The sequence below is a fragment of the Camponotus floridanus genome, unplaced genomic scaffold, assembly GCF_003227725.1.
Source record: "Camponotus floridanus strain SB8 unplaced genomic scaffold, Cflo_v7.5 scaffold9, whole genome shotgun sequence".
Lineage (NCBI taxonomy): Eukaryota > Metazoa > Arthropoda > Insecta > Hymenoptera > Formicidae > Camponotus > Camponotus floridanus.
Window position 1 is genome coordinate 1,160,451 of NW_020229860.1, and position 22,139 is coordinate 1,182,589.

Below are 22,139 nucleotides of genomic sequence, written 5' to 3' on the forward strand. Positions count from 1 at the left end.
GAGTGCGATGAACGAGGAAAGAGGAGAATCCTATGATGTAAGACAGAGAAAAAAAAGGAAAACTTTCCCATTTAATCTACCATAGTGTGCAAATAATTATCTATTAAATATTTATATAATCCGTACGATTAATTTTTATCTCAATAATATCGTAACTTTAATTTTTATTTGATATTTATATAAAAAGAATTATTTCTTGTAAACTTTGTTTATAGCAAATAATATGCAATAATAATAATATATTGTGTATAGCAAATAATTGACAAATGTAAGCAACAAATTTAAAAAAATAATATTGAGATAAAAATTAAAAGAAAAAAAATAGAAAGCAGACAGAAAAATTAGATAAGCTGATCGATTAGTTGTCAATCTTCAAATCACATTCATACATGCACTTTTTATACTTGGCACACACGATGTTATTCATTTATGTTCTCATTGCCCAGATGATGGTAGCGAACCGACTTCGCGGAATAGTACTTTCGGTTAGTTTACTACTTATTCTGGTGCATTCTAACTAACGCGCAAAAAATTATTCTCGACATTCACGCGAGCGCCTTCGGCTTTCCGCGGTCTCCCTATTTTCTCCGGGACGCACTGATGGACACGATTAACCAATTAGCAGCGGTGTTCCACTTGCACATGTATCATTGCCCCGCAGCTATGCCGTTCAAGTGGCTGGCACGGTCGAACGCATTGTTGGCGAAGTACGAGCAAAAACGTTCTGTTATTGCAATCTGAAAAACGATTCTTGTTCTGCCGCGCCGAGGTGTTTTCCGAATGTTACGGTTGTTTTTCACCCATGAATTAACAATGGAGCCAATCAACGCTCGAATAAATTTTTCTGATGTTTCTTCAGCCCGCATTGATGTTTTAATATTAAAGTCGAACAGTAATGAAACAGTTTCTATACCGTTTTAAAATTCCCGATACGTTATGTTTTTTTTTCTACAAATAAAATAAAAAAAAATATTTTTTTATTTTATTTGTAGAAAAAAAAACATAACGTATCGGGATTTTTCGTAATACGTATCGTATTTGTTGTTGCTATCAATAATTTTTCTGAAATCTAAGTGTTAAAGACAATATTTCTGCTTAGCAAAGAAAAGATATTTCGCTGAAAAATAATTAATCATTTTTTATTAATCGTTAAAAATATATATATCTAAGTATATAACCTATAGTTTCATTAATGTTCTTTGTGAAACTCCCTTCGTGGGAATATTCAAATGTCCGTCCGGTCCGGGTGGCGACGATATTTTTCTCGATCTCCGAGTCTATAAAAATTAATCCCCGCCCTCGGTCGCCCGGGTTAACGTATTCGTATGCACCGGCGGCGTCGGCGGCAGACAAATGTCGAAGTTCGTCGACCCAAAATATTTCGCATTCCACGAAGACCGAGCCGCCAAATGCGACGTGTATCCTAGATGCTCGGCACTTTCGAGCCAGGGATGTGGCTCGTTCTCCTGTAAAGTCGTTTGCACCGGTCTGCGCGCGATGACTCACGTGATCGGCAGTGAATTCACACCGTACATTGACCTAGACATCGGTCTAGTCGCCTGTTCTACACGTGTGCGAATCAGGTGGTGCGACGGGAAGGTGAAGAAAAGGAAATGAAAAAAATGGAAGCTCACGGTTCCGGATGACTTGATGACTAAGAACTCGTTCGTACACGTGGGGCGCGTTGCATTAGGTTGCGTCGAGGGGGTAACTTCGCGATAGGGGTCTCGCAGTCATTGCCACCGTCATGATATCGTCATCATCACGAGCATCATTATGTCCGGGCCCCGATGAGTCATCCGACCGTTGGGCCCCTACCTGGAGATGCCAACGGTGCGGTTTGCAGGGGCGCCTTCTCGCGCGTAAGGCCCCCACGCGCTAGCCAACAGACTAGCTAACCTTGTTAGATCCCCTATACACCTTGCACGATGCTGCTAATTATTCCGCGTACAACAGCCGGTGTGTCCCTGACGGATGCCGCGGTACGGGAAGTCGGCTCGATGCTCGCGCGATTTGCAAACAGCATAATCGACGATGCACAGTCGCCAAGCTTTTTATCGGATGGCTATTCCCTTCGCGATAATAACATTGTCAAAGCTTTGTTTTACTACCCGTTATTACTGTGTTTATCGAAATTATTTTTATTGATTTCTTTATCTTTATACACATATTACCATGCATTTTCTTCGATTTAATCTCATCCTCTGTGATGAGCACTCGCTCCGGAATGTGATTAATTTCAAGGACGCACTGAAACCTGTTCAATTTTATCGGCCTGTTTCGCCGTGAATTCCAGTAGCGTGATTTCGAACTTCGATTTTGCAGCTGCGGCTAGACCTTATCTCGACAGCGGTGTATTCTTTTTGTACAGTCAGATCCTGGTAGCAAGCGGCGCGACGTAACTATAGGTGAAATAATGAGATAAGATTTTATCAAGTGGCAGCAGAAAGTGCCTGTGGTCACGATGATAGAATAACGGCCGAGTTATTTTTAATACTGGGATCGTAATGTATGTTCCTTAGATTACTTGGAACATGTCAACCGAATTATGAGTCATTGCGTTTATCGCTGCATTTTCCAATAATGAATCGTATTCACGGTCCTTTACGTCTCAAATAATATATCTAAATAATGAAAATACATAATGAATAAACGATTTTATTACGATGTGATAGCTCACCAGTTTTATTTTACATTCGTGTAATATTATAATATATAATATTATATATCGTATAATATTGCTAAAAAAAATATATATGAAAGAGAAAATAGAAATAAATATCGCGTAAAAATATCAAAATGTAAATAATATTTTCATCTGATTTATTCGAAACCTATCGAAATTATCTCGCTGATATGAAAAATCTATAAATCATTTTAATTAATGATATTTTAATATTTAAAAACAAAACTGTATGACAATAATTACATATTAAATATTTAATAATTAAATATTTAATTATTGGATATTTATTAATAGTTTATTTATATAGTTTTTCGTAATTTTATATGTAATAACACGATATTCATAGCCGAACGCTATTTCAATCTGCGTAATATTGCTTCCGCCATAATGGCTTGTAGAGTGATCTGGTATCGCGAAAAGGTGCAAATTCACCGTCGAGTTCTCGAGACGCGAAAGCATAGCGTAAGACGGCTACCGAGATGTCGGTCTGGGAGAAAAATCGGGAAAAAGAGGCCGAAGTCATTCAACAATGTCACTCCACCGGCTGGGAAATAAATGAAATGCATTTCCATAGAGTGCATACTTCGATACTTGTGGACTATTAATATCAGTATGACAGTTTGACTAATGATTCCCAGTATCCAAGCACAGCTTTGACATTACGAGATTAAAATCCGACGGATAAAAAAGAGATGGAATTGGAGGATAGAGAGGAATAGTGGGGGAAAACTTTAGTCACACGACGACTTAATACGATTATATTCGTTTGGCACGTCATTTGTATCTGTTAAACACGCGTCTGCAAAGAAGAAGATAATCAAATCCGGAATTAAGCTCATTATATATTGTCCCCTGAAAGCTTTGTACGCGTTATCATTTTCATAGGATTTGCATTTGATATAAACAGTAAATTGCTATTTAAAAAATATATATATATTCGAAACCGAATTTGTGTATTACATAAACGGATCGTATGACGCGCGCAATCGATCGTTTTATTAGTTTTGTCCCAGCAAAAGAAAAAAATGACGAGCGAGAAACGGGCTCGATTACCCCTCTCGTCAGAGTCGATCAGCGTGGCAATAAGGGGTAGTTTACCCGGACCATCGAATTTCCGAGGGTGTTAGAGCGACGCGAGGGGTGGGCCGGGGGGTGGTATAACAATCTCGCAGAGTGTTTCTGGATATCAGCCTTAATGCGGGGTGTCTGGTCAACCAGATGCCCTGATAGACCATACAAATTTTTTATTCATGACTACCGCCCTGATGGGATTTTCATCGCTGGCTCACCTGTCTGGCCACCGATCAGTGTCCAATGTGATTATCCGGGCCATGCGTATACCGCTTTCCATCGCGGGCCGTGTTTTTCCCGTTTCATCGACGTTGACGATCCAATCGCTAGCATTTTCGGAATTTTTTTATTTCGCGAAGCCTATTCGCGCGTATCTTTAGACATATTGACGATAAATAATTCCGAATCACAATTTCTTTACCGAGCAAACGTTTTACTTCTCGTTATTTACATGACACACACGAAGCAATGGAGTTTAATTTTCGCATATTTTATCCGCCAATTAGACGCGAATGCTTGTTGCTCGGGCACGAATCGGGGAAGCTACGCAGCGTGTCTCTGCGCCGTGTTTTCTCATGCGAGAAACTGCAACAGCCGAATTGCAAGCTTATTCCGCGAACGAACCCCGCCTCTCCCGCAAACCGTGCGTGCACGAAAATTAAATTGCGTCTTTCAATGAAAAAGGACGCTTTTTTCCTGCCGCGAGGAACCGAATCGAATAACTGCCGAGTGGCAAAAATGAATGGAAAGGAAGAGAATGGAAGAGAGAGACAGAAAGAGAGAGAAAGAGAGGGAGGAAGGGAGGGAGGAAGAGAGAGGAAAGGACAAAAGAGAATCTGGCGAAATTATCGTTCATCAACGGAGCGCTCATAGGAGTCTCGTGGGAATCCGCTCTCATCCGCTCTTTGTTGCATAGCAATTAAAATTAGTGTTGTTAATTACGCGCCGCCGCTGCGGCGCCTGCGACGCTTGTTAGCGCGCGAGGGCGCGGCGAAAACTGCCAAAATTAAACGCAGAACAAAACGTAATGCGCCGCGTCTAATGGCGCGGGTGCGTATGCGAAGCTCGCTGTTTTTTCACGCAACGACTACGGCCTGATTTAGATATAACGGCGCGAGAGCGCCGGGAAATATTTTCGGAACAAAGAGAGAAGAGAAAGAGAGAGAAAGAGGGCAATATGAGAGTAAATATTTCATCAATGTTTACATCTCTTTTCTTACTTTAAAAACTTTTAATCAAACAGCAAATTAATAGAAATATATATTTATGTAGCCTAATATAATTCCCCAATGATACTATTGGGCGAATATTAAATTCAATATAAAAACTGAAATTTATGAGACAAAAAATCAACCTTTAATTAAGACGATTAATCTCATTGTCAAAAATTTTATGATACTAAATAGTTTTCTAATAAGGTTATGCAAATTAAATATTACAATACATATTTAAATACATGTACGTTTCGTCGGTCCTGCCGAATCAAACGAGATACTTTCTTTAATTGTATAATTCTCGATTTCTGCTTATTTTACAATAACAGAGTTTGATTCTACAATTTATAGGATCGGCGTAAAATACTTTCAGGGAATTTTCAAGGGGTTATGGTCCCTTTATTTATGATCGTCATTATTTATGTGATCATAAATAAATTGAGAAACCTCCGATCGTGTTCATCTATCAACGGCTAACCTTTCACCACTTCTTGGCACTCACTGGGCCACCCACGTTCAAGTGACATTAATCCAGCAACCATCTTCACGGCTTTTCCTCGTGCGGTACGACAATGGTTGCTCTCAGCAGAAACAGCTGTTTTGCAACTGATGTAAAATTCGTGAGTCTGATTGGTATATGCTCTTAGATTCAGTCAAAATTAAGAGCATACATCAATCAGGCTCACAAATTTTACAACAGTTGCAAAGTAGCTTCTTCTGCTGAACGCAGCTGTCAAGTTCTTACATGATGCAAATCGTCAGTCACGAAGATCACATGATGAGGATCCAGCACAAGGAAGACAGCGCGTTTATGAGCGGCATCAATCGGATACTTAAACTTAATACCTTAATTCGGACAGTGATCTGTTACTCGATTCTAGATGTACCATTTTACAACTCGCGATCAATATGCTGCGAAAGAAAAAACCAAGAATAAAAAAGAATTCATACGCGACTTAATAATCAGAAAAAGTCTATCTATGTCGCATGATTTGTAGTAATGTATTTATAAAATGTATTTATAAAATGATAAGCGGTATACAATTTTAATTTTAATTTTTTTATTTAAATTTTAAAATGAAAGATAAACGGTATAAATATGCTATTAAATATATGAATATGTATTACGACTTGTTTTATACTCCTATTATGAGGTAGTCAGGTAAGAAAGAATACAAAAAGTGAATATACGATCGAATAATTAGATGCACAAAAAAGAGAGAAAAGCAATAAAATTGTATTGATAAAAAGTCTATCTATCGCGATATAAATTAACAGACCTTTCACATTAATTTGATCCTGCATATACGCAAATTGAATATTCATTCGAATGCATTATCTCTGCGGTAAGTTTATTATAGCAGATTCGCATAATTATATCTACTATTTAATTATATTCTCCAACTGCATCTAGTAGATTTTATGCATGGTTTATTTACGATACAAAAGTCAGACTAATCTCATGACGTTTATCACCTCCGCGTATTGTCGCGACGTATATGTCGATTTTATTTATTTTACTAGATCTGAAATTTATATCCGAAAGACGCATAAACTCAAGATATTAATTTAATTGTTTCTGTTAAATAGCAGCTCATAATATTTATACGAAGCAATGCTTCTTTATCATTTAGATAATATTACGAAAAATTAAATTAGCCTCCTACTGTGTTTAAGGATGAAACAAAGAAATAAGCGGCCAATCCGAATTTCGTATTTATGCGATCGAAATTATTTTTCTTCGATCCGACACTTATGCGGAAAGATCATATCGCGGGTAACTAATCCGAACAATCTTGCGGAGAAGCGTGCAGCCTCTCCTCCCACCGATATATTTGTTAAACAGTTGCGTAAGTATCTACAAACAGCGTTGTGATTGCGGTCACGTGGCGGCTCGCATCGCTCAAACGGAAAGTAAAACAGCGAGCGTACACGCCCCGGAGGGTGGTTTCTCTGAATGGCTGTTGATTGTAATCATCGGGTGTAAGTAATGCCCGCACGACGCCATTATACACCGGCGTAAATTCGGACTCTGGAGTCGCTCCAAAGTACAGTCGCGTCGGATATGCGTACACGTGCGTGCGTGCATGCATGCGTACGCACCGTGTCGGCGAATCCCGAAACTTCCCCCTCCCCCTTCCTCCCCGACTCGCCGGTCGCGTAGGAAAACACGGCGAAAATCTCTCTTTAAAACAAACGTCCGCGTTTCCACCCGCTTGCCCGTCTGGAAAATCGTTACACGAACAGTTTATTTAAACGACTGCACGTCCGTTTGTAAGAAATTAATGGCGGTGAATTCATGGAAAGAAATTGCTGCTAGAATTTTACGCGCGAAAAATCGCGGATATTCCGAGAGATATGTGGATGCAGGATTTTCATTCGTATTTTTCAAAGTCTTTCCTAATATTCCTCTTTCTTAGAAATATGATCATACGTAATACTTTACATATATATATATATATATATATATATATATATATATATATATGTATAAGATGAAGAGATTCTCTCTATTTATTTATTAGTAATGTTACTGGGGCATATTACATTTCGCATTATGTAGCAATCGAGCGAAACTCGCGACGTACATTATATAAGGTGCGCGCGTGTGCGGCGCGAGATCGACTTCCTGGCAATAAAATTTCGTCGTTACGATCTTGCCACTTGCCGTACGCGCTGCAATCAATCCTAATAAAACGTTCGTTTTCGTTACGCCAAGCGCGCCATTCGTATCGCCATTTGTCGCTTCTCTCTCTCCTTCTCTCTCTCTCTCAGCCTTCCATCGATAGGTGTGACTGTCGCTGTCGCTGTTTGAAGACAAATATCTAGAGACCGTAAGGCAGATCGAATGTGTTTGCCGAGCAGAAACACGCTGTCAAACTAGGTACGGAGCGGTTTGTCTCTCGGTACACGAGAGCCCGATCCTAATTGGTCGTCGACGATGGTGTCTCGTCGCTCCTGAAGCGCCGCTCTATAACTCCTTGACGCTTCTCGCCAAATTGAACGTGTATGCTCGCGCGGCAAATTGAGGAATTGAATATTCATATAGTTCCGGACCGACTCCCACGCACAAAGGTGAATTCAATTACGCATGATTGCCCAGCCTCTCCTCTTATTTCTCTCTCCCGAGGCTTCTCCTCTTCCTCCTCTCCTCGCTCGTCTCGCACAGAGCAGTTAGGCCAATTTTACGCTTATTGGTACGTAAATACGGATCAAGTCGTGGAAGTCTCTCGCCTGTGAAAAGGTGCAATTCCACACACCACACACCGCATCCGAGCATTTTAAGGTACGTATTGACGTCAAAGCTATCTATATACGATCCGATGGAATCAGAGAATTTCTCTCTGCACGAATGACTAATCCGACTACGTGTCCTCAGCTGATTGGAGGCTGCAAGATTCGAGATTGCAGGAATACGACGTTATATATACAGATTACATCAAAAAGACACGCACCTGATGAATAATACACGTGTGTTCTTGGATGAAATAAATATAAATTCGATATGTTTTCTTGATTTTTGTTAAAATAATAAATTATTAATCGATAAAGAAATTTATAACGTACTACTTAGAAATTAAACTGACAGTTAAAAATCGAGATAGTAATAAACATGAAAAAGATTAAAAATCTCTGATATTACAACATAGCATGTAACCGTACCTTTTAACGGACATTATGTACGATTCATGATGCTACTCGTCAATTCTTCCATTATGAGAATCATGGGAGTGTCGACATCGTAGCGTGTCCTTTATGATCGTACAACACCTAGGGTCATGATATTCCTGGCCCTCTCTCAAAACTCAATTTCGCACCGTTTTTCGGACAATGTGCGACGCGAAACGATCTGCCCGTTATTCTCTCTGACGAGCAGATCGGAAATAAATGGAGGGAGCCGCGCTGCGCTCGTTAACGTACTAATAACTCATCAGTTTTACGACTACGAAGGTGATGGCTCTCGGATTTTAGGGCGACATGCATCAGCGATTATCGCAGGTGCTACGATAAAACAGGCCGATGAACCGACCTATACGTGAATCGTATTCTCTTCTCGACCAAATCCCGCCCCGAATTCCATCAGGATTGCCGGATGTGAGTTTATTACGATAAAATACGGCCTTTCAATACGTATTGTGAATAGAAAACGTTATCTTCTAATAGCGTTATTTCGTTATTATTTCGTGCGTGTTAAAGTGCCATGACATCAGATTGTCTCATCATTTAAAATTACCTTGTCATTCTTGACTGTAGAAATATATGCTCTAATATAATAAAATTAGAAATGTACATATGATATTAAAATAGGAATTTTCATTTTAATAATGCAATACATTTTAATAATAAAATAATATTTATAATATTTAAAAATTAATATTTGCAATAAATTAATATTAATAATTAATGCAATAAATTTGTCGCATAAGGAATAAGATAATTATTTTAAAAATGTATAAAAAATATAAACGCTGGTGACTTGAATTAAATAGTTATTTCTTATTATAGTAAAGTAAAACGTATACAAATTTCTTCTGCGTGTTTAGAGTTCGCGACCTCAATGTCTGACTCAGCTTTACGAAAGTTCACGTCCGACGCACTCTAGATTCCTGATCGCGTCAATGCTTTAAATCTTGCATTTATCGGTCATTGCATTATCGCGAGCATAGTTTGAGTGACACGTTCAATGACACCTCTCGCTTGACCCCTGTCGATCGTAAAACTAGGCGTCGCGGCGCGATTTTATCGACTTGGGGCAGCCGGCGATTCGCCAGGGATCACCGGGCACTTCGATGTACGAGGACCGTAATACGAAATAAATTATAACCGTGATGCAGCGGCATAATGCGCCGAGTTATAAGGCGTGCGCGCATCGTCGTCATTACTTTGCATCGGTAACGCTGTGCGATGTTAATGACGGGCGTGATTTCCATGAAATACTTTGCGGAGCGTGTCCGATGGGATTATCATATTCTTTTATAGCCTTTTCGCTCTATCTTTCGCGAGACGAGAATTTTTTTCGAGCATGGTTGAAATTGCGGCGAAACGTGTAACGCGTACGACGGTGTTAATGAGGCCGACGTGATATAATTACCGGTCGAATAACACATCGGGAATCGTAATACGCGATTTGTAATTCGTGACCGAGCCAATTGCGGCCGAAATTTGCATTTAATCCAACAGCAAACGCAATTTGCGACGAGTGCAATGTCGCAACTGTAATCGATATGACGGGCTGATTGATATGGACGATGATCCACATCGCTATTGCCAATTTATAACTTTCGCTTTGGAAATATAGCAGATGTATGTATTTTTTATTCTCTGTAACTTGTGTAAAAAAATTCCACAACAATATTATATATTTTTTTTTGTATATCGCATGTCGGTTGAATGATAAATTATCGTAGGTTCAAGGGTTGCAGTGAAATCTGGCGTAAAGCAGTATTACGGGAAAGCCTCTTAAATTTTAAGCGAAAGCCCGTGCCAAGAGGATGCGAAGCGGTACATTGCCTGCCAACGTTTAAAGCGGGAATTAAAACTTGCGGAAATCCAGCGGATCTGCGCGGAAAAATGTACACGCATATCCACAATGAGAGCTCCCCGCCGTAAACGAAATGAGACGTAAAATCTCGCGCGCACGATACGCCCCTTGGCTCAAGTTATTTCGATAATGATCGTTGCGCCCGCTAACGTTATAGTTATCACGCGTAGCATTTGCCGGTTCGAGAATTATTGCCGTGTTGTGATTCCTGCCTTTTTCTCCGGTCATTCTACATTCGCGGTAAATTTCATTGCCCGTCGCTACTCACGCGATCTGATGATAAATCGACCGTACGAGATACTACAATCCTCGGCGGCGATCTTTGCGATTTCCGAAACAATTTTATTGTGTACCGAGGTACGAAAAAATACGTGCAATAATGAAATTACTAGTTAGACGATATGTACGAGAAACAGAGAGGATAGATTTAAAAAATTATCGATCAGAGTAAGACGATAAACGCTACGTGCCGTTATAAAACTCTCGCAATGCGGAAATTTGAATCCACGATTGTGATTAATCGCATGCCTATTTCCAAGTACTAACAATAAGCCGAAGTAAGTAGACGAGATGATGAAGATATATGAAAGATTAGTCACGGTAAATCTATCAGAGTGTTACACGTGTGTAGACTGTTACTTTAAGAATAGAATTCGTCTTAAATTAATATACGAAGACGAAGTTTTTACATTCACGCGTTCTCTTCCCCTCGTTCTTCTCGTCCCAAATTAGCAATATTCATACATTAATTTATACAATGATAATACACTAATCCAGTGACAGAAGACAAATCGAGGGTTATACATGCATATGAAGATACGAAAGAGTATAAAAGCGCGACAGCTGCCGATATTATAACGTATTATTATAGAAATAAATGTATCCTTTTTATAATATCGAGAGAGGAAAAGAAAGGCAATCATATCAGTCCTTCAAAATAAAATTAAAGCAATTTTTATAATAATATAAGCAAAATGTTTTCTGTAATATATGATCGTTTCAGGGTCGATGTACCGTCAATTATGATGTCGATGCATAAACGTGATGCATAAAGTGGTGCAAAGATGACGTAGTTCAGACATGAATAAACATGACAATCATGAGAGAAAATACAGGTCACGTTTGCGAGCGTGAAACATCGATGTAACGTCTATAATGTAAAGAGAGCGAATGTAGATGACAATAGAAGGAAAACGAAACAGAAATGTCCGTATATTCCATAAAAGAAATACCTGCATTACATTCTTTCGCAGACAACTTATGTCAAACTATTAAAATTTTTTTACGATTTAAATTTAATTTTGCAGAAATTACTGAAGCGATGTAAACATGTTAAATTTAAAAAAGATATGCCACTTATTCAAACAAAGTTATGATACACAATTTCAGACACATTTATTAAGCGCGATATATGACGCTCAATACAATTAAAAAGAGATAAACTTTTATAGCGATGCAATATTATATTCTTTTCTTTTTGAAAAAAATTTATTCTGCAAATAACAATATTGAGATCCATGCTCTTTTAATTCAAATAAAAGTCTACGTCATTATGTGTCAATCGTCGCGTTAAGATTGTACACCATCTATATCAATCGAGCTAAAATTGCAGCCGCAATTAAGATACGCTCGTCTACGAGGGAAGTCGATAGGCATTCCCGAGTCGCCCTGACGAAATAAAAGCGAAAGAATGAAAGTCAGAGCTTGAACACTTTTCTCCTCGCAGAAATGCGTGGCATTTCCTCGTCGCGGACGAATTCCTATTACGACAGAGAGGTGGGGGAGAGAGAGAGAGGAGAATAAAGAGAAAGAGAGATGGAGAAAAAGAGCTCGGATAGTGTTTTGTTTTGTCCGGCGTGTAGGTGGACATCATGATGACAGGGTAGAACATAAACGTGGGGCTCCCGAGGGAGTTACGGGACATAAAATCCTGCGTTCTCCCTTCTACGCTGGCGTCTAGATGTCGGGACTTGTCGCGACTTCCCATATAAAACGTACCCCGCATCCTTGGCCCTTCGAAGCCCTTGCTCATCAACGGTGACAGCTGATCCTCCCTTTAGGCTGAATTTGTCCTACGATCGAAGAGCCAGATTGAATCGGCTCCTCCTTCCTTCGTTGATCCCCATGAAGGAATCATCATTGTTATTTGCGAAAAAAATATGTGCCGGTATTGGCGTAAAATTAATATCACAGATGCCATGGATAAATCTTTATTCGGACATGGATATTCGAACACTGACATTATCAAATATTCCGAGAGAAATTTTTATGTAATAAAAATTATATAATTATTCTATATATCTTTATATCATATAAAAAGATTATACTTTTATATGATTGTTTTTTGTAAATATATTATATATATTATCCCACAAGATTTTTAATGCAAAAATAACGATACGATATATATAATCATATTTATCTCTCTTTATATATATTATTACAAATTAATTTGTTTGAAAAATAGCTCGGATCTCTATGTTATCTTCTTCTCTCGAGGAAATTAAAATTGTTCTCAAGTACAGACAGATACTTTAAGCAATGTGTAATTGCGACAGCGCGTGTGTACGTGATATTAACGCGTAGGGGCAGGCCCCTTTAAACAATAATCTGTTCTGATTTTTTGTTTAATAATTCACTCAAGGGTGAATGAATGAGTTTCGCCCGCCTTATGTTCGCCGAGTCGCGCAGTAATGACTTTGTTTATCACGTCATAAGGCGTCCAGGTGAAATATTGCATCGGATTGGCGCCCGACACTCTCCGGGCTTAATTGCCACTCCATCGTCGTTTCCAAACGACTTTACGCAATAACAATCATTGTAGCACTCTCGCGCTTGCTCTCACACAGGTGTACGCAACACAGACTTACACGCACACTCGCGCGATCGACCGCACGCACCCGCTAATGCTTGGACGGACCGATTCCGTATACCTGCTCCTCCAGACGGCGGAGTTCATCGGCAAATTGAGCTGACTCACGTCTTCCCGTTACGCCACGTAAATGCGTGCAGTGTGCACACACTCGGATGGTGTAATCTTTTTCTTTCTAAAAGGGTGTCACAGCCATGAATCAGAGACACGAAACGCTTATCCTCGGATTTCGGTCGATGATCATAATTATCACCGAATGCGCAGTTAGACAGAGAGCATGTAATTGTGAATTTTTACAAAATTGTATTATCAATATCGTAATTGCATCTTGACAATAACGTAACACTGCTCGTTTTATTTTCGAATCTAGGATTTTTGCGTTAATAATTTCATTTAAATAAAATTTTAATTAATGTTAAATTGAACGAACTATATTATACATTTCTGAAAATAGTTCAATGGATTCCGATCGGAGAAAAATAAAGGAAGAAGACGAGACAAGCACACGTTGTGAATTCGACCACGTGTGCCGGTTACTCATGCACGAGATATGCAATGTATGCAAATCTCCCCTGTCCGATTGTTATGCAAGATCTACGATAGATCTATGCTAATGGAAATCGTTAATGCATCCACGAGGATCCTAATCGGGTGCCGATAATCTCACCGCGGGATCGCGAAATTAAAATACGCGCGCACAGGTGGGCATCGCGTGTACGCTGTTGATCCGAAATTTGCGTGACGTCATCTTGCATGGAGGACCACACGGTGTTTCCGGAATTTTTTCCAGAAATATAATGTTTCGAAAATGAGAAGCGAGGGATGCAACGAGTAACTAACTATATGTTTGACAAAACTCATACAATTCTAATTCATTTAACAAATAACATTCAGAAAATATAAAATTATTTTACATTTAACAATAACAAACTTTCTACGATATATATATTGTAGTAACCGATAATAATTTTTACAGAAATAACAAGTCGTTATGCGTTTATTAATTTTTTTAATCATTTTATATTAATTTATTGCTTTATAATCTTTTACGTAAAGAATGAGAATTTTTCACGTCCCCACATTTTTCTTCAATATTTTAAACGTACTAGAATTGTATCGTTCAATCTAATCAGGAGCCATTTTGACAATTAAAGGAGCTTATATAATAAATTATATTATGTCGGGGTAATGAACAGCAGAAATTGCTGCTTTACCTGTTCGAAAAAGCGTCGAATCACGTTCGAAATAATAAATCCGGTAAACGACGTAAATCCCGAAGCGTATTAATGTAAATTCATGCGAACGGGTCCTAATCGCCTTCGGGTACACCTGCGCGCGCCATATGGTGTTTTCTATTCCAGGACCACGATGTATACAAATAGAATATACAGGGCGCCCCGGCCTCGACCCCACCGTAGGTGAATTTGGAAGCGACTCCCGACCCTCAACCCCAATCATTGTAGCGCTATAGCTAGACGGATTACGAGCTATTATCATTCCGAAGTCGAGGGGTGTCCGCTGCGCGGTCAGGAAAAACGCGAGCATATGTTTAATAAGTTCGTATGGCGTTTCTTTTGGCCCTTCCGGGAGAGAGTTAACCACGTTGACACATGATAATTAACTCCAAGTAATTGGAAAACTTGGCTCGGGACTAATATGTCATCGCAATTAATATTGTACGAGAATTAAATTTGATAAAAGATCTAAAAGTCCACGTTAGTAAGATATTCTGAAAAAAATGTTTTACTAATTCTTTGAGGAATTGCAATCGTGGATTCAAATTTTCTTCATTGAAAGAGGTTTCTCTGCTCTTTTGAGTTTAATAAACGTTTTTTTTTTTCCGGAAGAAAAGAACATAATAAAGCAGAAACGATTCTAGTGCCGCGTCAGGATTTTAGAACATATTATAGGCGGCAACAGAGAGTTTATTAACGCACATGTGGGTCTCGGACCTGTCTCTAGCTCAAGTCACCGACTAAGCCGAGGCAAGGTAGCTACTGGTTTCCCGCTTGGTTGATTCTGTTCACGATGCTATCCGAATAAAATAAGTTTCTCTGACCAGAACGAAAAGGGAGCCGAAAAGAAAGAAAAGAAAGCGGGCTGCTGTAGACGGATTCTAATTTCTATTTTGACCGTGATGCTGCACGATCTCTCCGTGAAAAAGATTAAACCGATGTTAATTTGATTATAAAATATTCTATATATACCGCATATAAATAAATATCTAACTTGTATACCTTTTTGATGTGTGTGTGTGTACCGAAAATGATTAAATATTAATAATTAAATAATATCTATTATATATTTAATATTTTAAATTTTAAGTAAATATACAGAGCAGAAAACATATATAAAAAAGATGTAAAATATCTTTTATTTATATGTCAATCATATGAAATGTGTAATTGTACATTTACAACTTTTAATTTTAATTTTCAACAAGGATACTCTACATAAAATATTTAAGTAAAATATTGATTTTTTAATTGTAAATATATGTAAATATTTTATTTTAAATATATGCAATATAGAATCTCCTGTATTGATATGAAGGTTAATATAAGAAGGTGTTTCCAAACGGAGTCTTTAAAAATTCTGATCGTTAACCCCGTGATAAATAACGAAAGTTCGAGTGTATCTTTCGAAAGATCAAGTTGGGATAATGAGAGGCAGAGGCTGAGCCGCAGGTGTGGGATGGGGACCTGCTACCGGGTTACGCGATCATTGGCGTAGGTACCGAAAAATTTTGACGAGAATTTTGTTTCCTCGACGATGTCTTTGTGTATTAACTTTAAAGTATTCTTTAAGTAAAAACATAATTTAACAGTACAATACAATATTTACATTAAAAAAATATATTCCCCTGTAGAATTGAATGATATATTTTTTAAAAGTAAAGAGATAAAATAGAAATAATGTTAGGAATCCATCAAAATATATTCACAAGTCAGATATCACAAGTCAGATTGAAAATCTATAATTATTATGCACCGTTACTATAGCGTGCAGTATACGATTGCTCTATTCCATCAATTTATCTTCTCGACTCGAGAAAGATTCATTAAACCCGAATCACAATTTTTCCAGCGGAATCGTTCATGGCATTCGAATAAATTTTCCCGAGGTCTGTCGGTCGCCCTTACTTCCTCTTTTGTCATGGAAATAAATTTCCAGGATCGACGACGTTCGACGCAGCGCCAGGGGAAATAGCGGCTAATTGCAGACGACTTTTATACCGTCTGGAGAAGCATCTTTTCTCTCTGGATCGCATTCCACGTACGAGTACGCACACGCTCGAGGGAAAATCTTGAACACGCGCGGCCGAAAGCTGACGGAATGTAATTTCGTTCTGGCTGAAATTCTGCCAAGGAAGACGCGACCCACCTTATTGGCCCTTATGCTGGACCGGACCGTTGGACAGTGGACCGCGGCATCTATAAAACTCGTCCGACCATTATTGTATGTCCTGCCACCTATCCGCGTCCAAATGTCGTACGGAGATGTGCAAGGGAATCGTGGTCCCTTTATAACATGAACCGCAAAAAAGACACAGAACGAGACGAAAGGACGATATTTCTCGTCGGGCAATTTGAAAAATATTGCGGAGACTGGAGGAAATATTGCCTAAGAGTTTATGAATTTTTCGAAGGCACTGGTTGTACACATCAAAATACGTCTGCAATTTTTAGCGGGCGCACGTTCCCTATTATGTATTTCTTTTATTATTTAAGAAGAGAATAATATAGTGTTATTTATCAGAATCCCCCAAAAACTTGTTTGATTTGTATAAATACAACGTAGCTAATTTATTGAATCGCGAAATAACGTTATATTACATCGCGTTAAGTTATGCACAAAGCGATTTTCGCGGTAAACCAAGAGCGACGAAGCTCGGCGACCTTTTAAACCTCACCCACGGAAACAGTATTTGTTCAATGGGAGGTGCTACCGTCTGCTCGTTTCATCAGCATGCCCGCGATGACGGCCGATGATGACTTTGATTCGCAAACACGGCTCCCAATTATACGGGGATGGTATCCGTACAGTAGCTGACCGTGCATTAGCTGCACCAACAATGCATTATTCAGTGTATACACGTTGCGTTGACGTATTTGCCTGTTTCGTAATATGATTGCTGCGATATTATTTGATGCGCGCGATTCAACGTATCTGGACATCGGTTCGAATTTTGCGAGCTGTCACTGACAAATTAATCCGGCCTTCTCATCGTTTATTCGCGCGCGCATAATCCGCGCCGCGATTGAATGGGAAAGAAGCGGAAGAGTAAATAATTTTTGTTGCTGCGCCAATAACGCACGCACATCTCATATACTTTCCGTTCAGTGGACATGCGCTGGATTCTAATTCAGGGAACTTTTTTTTGCAGAAGAACGCATCGGCTATTATTATTCATCAAGTGATATTTGTTTGCGGTGTTCATACTTAAAATGGAAATCGAAGTTATATCAATATTAAAGTTGACGCATGTTTCGTAATGTAAATATAATAATAGAACATAAATATAATAATATAAATATAAATAGCAATATAAATATTATTTAAACAAAATATAAAAATGTGATAAATATTATTATATTTAATAATTGAAATACTCGCGTGAAATAAAATATTGAGATTTATTAAAATATGGAACGGTTCTTTAACTAAAAATTAAAAATTTGTTAATTATAAGCAAATTTAAATTAATTTTTTTATATTAATTATTATGTAAAAAAAGATTTTAACCGATTTATTTGATATAAATCGCAAATCTATTTAAAAAAAATATATATATCTATTTAAAAAATATATATATAAAATAAAAATTAGTTTTGTGCACTCACCGATATGATGGACAATGACGCAATTGTAGTATATACAACAGTTGATCTGTAAAATACAAATAAATAATTCAAATTATAAAACAATCTTCAAATAAAACAATATTAAAAAAATAATTATTACGCATAATTGAATTTCCATACTAAATAAATTTTTAATAAAAAAGCTATTAGAATTAATATTAAATATTAAATAAAAAATTATTATAATGTGACTCTCAAAAAAATAACAAAACTTTTATAAAATATGATATATAAAAAAAAGATGTATTTCATGCGAGATACTACCATGTCTTTCAATAAAAATCTAATTCCTCCTTGTTTGTGTTACTTAAATATAAGCTAACATCAAAATAATTATAAGTTTTAAATATAATTTTAAAATATTTTTATATCGCAAATTTATATTTTTACTTATATAAAAAATTTCAATATTAGAAAAAATTCTATTACATAAATAAAGCAAGTATTTTAAAATAAAATTTAGAATATACTATGTACATATATATATATTTTTTTAAATAATAATAATAATATATATTATATAAAATAGTTTACTACTGAACATAAATTTAGAACGATTAATCTCATATATATGCACATACACACACACATATAAATATTAAATTAAATAATAACCGTTTATTAAATTAAATTACAAACCGTGCTCTATGATTGTCCCATCGTTTCTCGTTCGGGCTTCTTTCACTCCTCTTGTTCGTCTTTGCTGTTTCTTTATGACACTCACTCGTGAAAACATTGTTAATTACGATCGCGCAATAAAATACGATAATCGCACGACACTTTGCACTCTCAATATTAATCGTACACGCACTTCCGCACATAGATTACGACGGAAAGACAACGCGAAAGCGAGCCCATATATCTATGATTTATTCGACACTGAAAATTATGCAGCTTGACATGTTACTTATCGCGGCAATGCCATCACTGTTGCTAACGAATAATAAACCCGGACTTTATCTCATTTTAACATAAAATGAATAAATCTACAAGTTAAAATTGAAGGTAAATATCCGCGGAATATAATATCCGAAAATATTCCCTTTGCCGTGTATACGCGATAAATTTTGATCAAATAAATACACAAACTATGCATTTTAATAGATTACGTATGTATAAAAATTTAATTTTGCTCCGCAGTTGACAATGACTAAAATATATAATCGTATATAATAAATTAAAGAAGTTAGGTTAAGTAGTCGCAAGATTATACAAGTTCTTTTTATCGGCAATTTTTTGATCGAGAAATTCGAAAACAACATCTACAAGTGACATCAACTGCAAACATCAATTGCTTTACATTGATATAGCATTGATACTAACCGAGTTGATAGTAATTATCTAATCACACGAATAATCGCACTTGGAATCTCCTAGTACTCGTCAAGCCCGCGCGAGATAATACGACACACTGGCAGAGTTACTGTTTATGTATGACGTCACGACCTTGGCATTCGCGTAGAGAGCTCCGAATATACACAACGACGCGAGCAGCTCCGTGTTTATTCTTTCCCGAGACGTGATTGCGAGCACTAGATAATATTAATGTGCTGATTTATTACGATTTATTACAATCAACGCGACCTACCTCAATCTTTAATTCTTACTATTAACGCTCTTTAATTAATCTTCATTGACTCGATGTAGCATATCGCGCAATATCAAAATGAAGATGCGTTCGATTCGTATTTTTTGAATGTTATCAACACGTCAGTGCAGAAAAAGCCGATAAATAGTTTTGCGATAATCAATAAATATGATTTAACGATGTATTTTACGCGACTAATTCGATCGATATTTATCGCGAGCAGTTGGCAAAGCGCGACGTAATTATTTTAACGCGAGAAAGAGATTGTATTAACCTAACCCTTTAACCTATCGCGAGCAGTTAGCAAAGCGCGACACAATATTCCCGGATATTATATTCCGCGAATATTTACTTTCAATTCCAACGTTACGTTTATTCATGTTACAAATGTGGAATCGATGAATATTTATTAATTACTCTAAAATGTGCGTGCGAACTTACTTTGTAGTATCAACGATAGACACGACGAACGACGACTGACGACCGCGACGAGTTCAGACAAGTGACACCAAGAAGTAAGCTGCGCTTGACATTGCGCGGCTAATTTCTTAGCGTCACTTGTCTGTACTCGTCGCGGTCAGTCGTCGTTCGTCTGTCTATCGTTGATGCTACAAAGTAAGTTCGCACGCATATTTTAGAGTAATTAACAAATATTCATCGACTCCATAACATAAATATTTTGTAAATGAATAAACGTACACGTTGAAATTGAAAATAAATATTCGCGGAATATAATATTCGGAAATATTACGTCACGCTTTGCCAACTGCCCGCGATAGGGGGGGAGGAGGTCAAAGAGTTAGGTTAATACAATCTCTTTCCCCTGTTATTTCCTCATCATGAGAGAGTGCGTGTCGCGTATGATTATAATATCGGTAGTGCCGTACGATGTCGCGCGATTGTTGTATTTTATTGATTAGTGCGCGAATTCGGAATTAAGTGTTTTCGCGAGTGAGTGCCATGAAGAAGCGAAGAACGAACAGGAGAGAAGGAACAGACCCAGGAATGTGTCGATCGACAACCAAGACCTAACCTCCTCTTCTGTGCGGTGAGTAATTTATAATTTAATATATATTTGTTATTTATAGAATTATATAAAAAGTCTCTTATTTTTTTCTTTTCTGATAATGAGCCATTTATGGTATTATATACACATTTTTATGTAAATATAAAATATGTGTCTTTTAGGAATAGATATTTAGATATAAAATAATTACGCATTAAAATATATATGAAACATATACAACACTAAATATAAATTTTTATGTACATATGTAGATATATAAAATATTTCAATACCAATTTAAGATTAATAATTATTTAGGTTATTTTTGTTTAAAATCAGAATTTTTATATTTAATTATTTCAGGCAAAATAATTAAATTTTTATTTAAAATTTCACAATTATTTTGCCTGCAATAATTCTTTTTTTAAATATTGTTTTCATAATTATTTTTTTAAATGTCACTTTTTTAAACATTGTTAATATAAATAAATCGAACAATGCGTAATATAAATATCTTTTTATCCAAATGTATTTTAATTACAAATTAATGTTGTGAATACAATTCTGCTGTTATGCGTCGGATTGATATGTTAAATTGTTTTTTATTTTTCATATAATATTGAAACGATGAATTTGGGGAAATCATATTCAATAAATCAGTTAAAATATTTTCTTTGATGCGGCTATAAATATTTAAAAATTTGAAATTGCTGCTTTAATAGTATTAAAAAATTATAATTATTTGCTACAAGAAAATTATATTAAGAATTAAAAATTTCAGAGAAACTGAAAAAGTTCAGACAATTAAAATTTAAAAATCTTTACTTATGTACGTTATTTTTTTTCATTTTACATTGAACGTTCCGTTCTAATGTAAAATGAAATTCTATCATCGATGCTTGCAGTCTCCGACGCAAACTCGCATTGCATGATATGCAATGCGAGTATGCATTCAACTTTTAATAGATCCAAAGAACTGTGAGGCATTTCGCACGTATTTAATCCGTGACTGTTGTGCCAATATTGACTATTGTGCTGTTATTGTGTATGTGTCATTTAACTATTCCTTGCTGAACTTCCGCGTACCTGTCTTGATTAACATTGCAGGCGAGCGCGTTTTTAGTATTATCACGTATGCCTTGTTATATTGTTTGCATCGAGCGATTAAATAATATCGATTAATTAAGACACTATATAAATATTTTCTTCTCTTATTATATTTTTTTTTCTCTATTTGATAATATTATTTCGATGAAAAATATGATAACAACGAAACTTAATATCTAATGCTACTC

General features: G+C 36.8%; 1 protein-coding gene across 1 annotated transcript in view; it reads right to left on the bottom strand.

Annotated features, from left to right (window-relative positions):
• The window catches only part of LOC105259264, a 59,822-nt gene extending 39,528 nt beyond the window's left edge, over nt 1-20,294 (bottom strand). The window contains exons 1-3 of the mRNA XM_025414843.1: nt 20,280-20,294; nt 18,890-19,129; nt 18,230-18,275 (exon numbers count right to left, since the gene is read on the bottom strand). The gene's annotated coding sequence lies outside the window, so the exon portion shown is untranslated. The remainder of the gene's footprint in view (nt 1-18,229; nt 18,276-18,889; nt 19,130-20,279) is intronic.
• Nucleotides 20,295-22,139: the final 1,845 nt, after the last annotated feature.